Source organism: Penaeus monodon, chromosome 30 (assembly GCF_015228065.2).
Source record: "Penaeus monodon isolate SGIC_2016 chromosome 30, NSTDA_Pmon_1, whole genome shotgun sequence".
NCBI lineage: Eukaryota > Metazoa > Arthropoda > Malacostraca > Decapoda > Penaeidae > Penaeus > Penaeus monodon.
This window is the reverse complement of record NC_051415.1, coordinates 13,611,694-13,612,029: the sequence shown is the minus strand read 5'-3', so window position 1 is coordinate 13,612,029 and position 336 is coordinate 13,611,694.

Here is a 336-nt window from a genome sequence, read left to right as displayed (position 1 = left end):
TTTGCATTTGCAAACTTCAATACTAACATACTGATGTAGAAAATACATTATACTTTTAGCTAATTTGTTCGGCACATTTTTAGTGCGTCCGGATCCATTAAGCGTATCAGATCATATTCAGATAATTTTTAGTAATCTGCTGGTTCGACTGCTGTTAGCGGCGTGTTCAAAGTTCATGTTCATCACCAAAAGCTTTGAAAAGAAGGGGAAGATGAGACGATTCCATGAATAGACTCAATTCAAGTAGACAGAGTCACATTTAGTGACGTTGACGGTTCCTTATTCGCACACACATACGCACTCGTCAACATGGGCTGAAAGATTTTTTTTCACCTA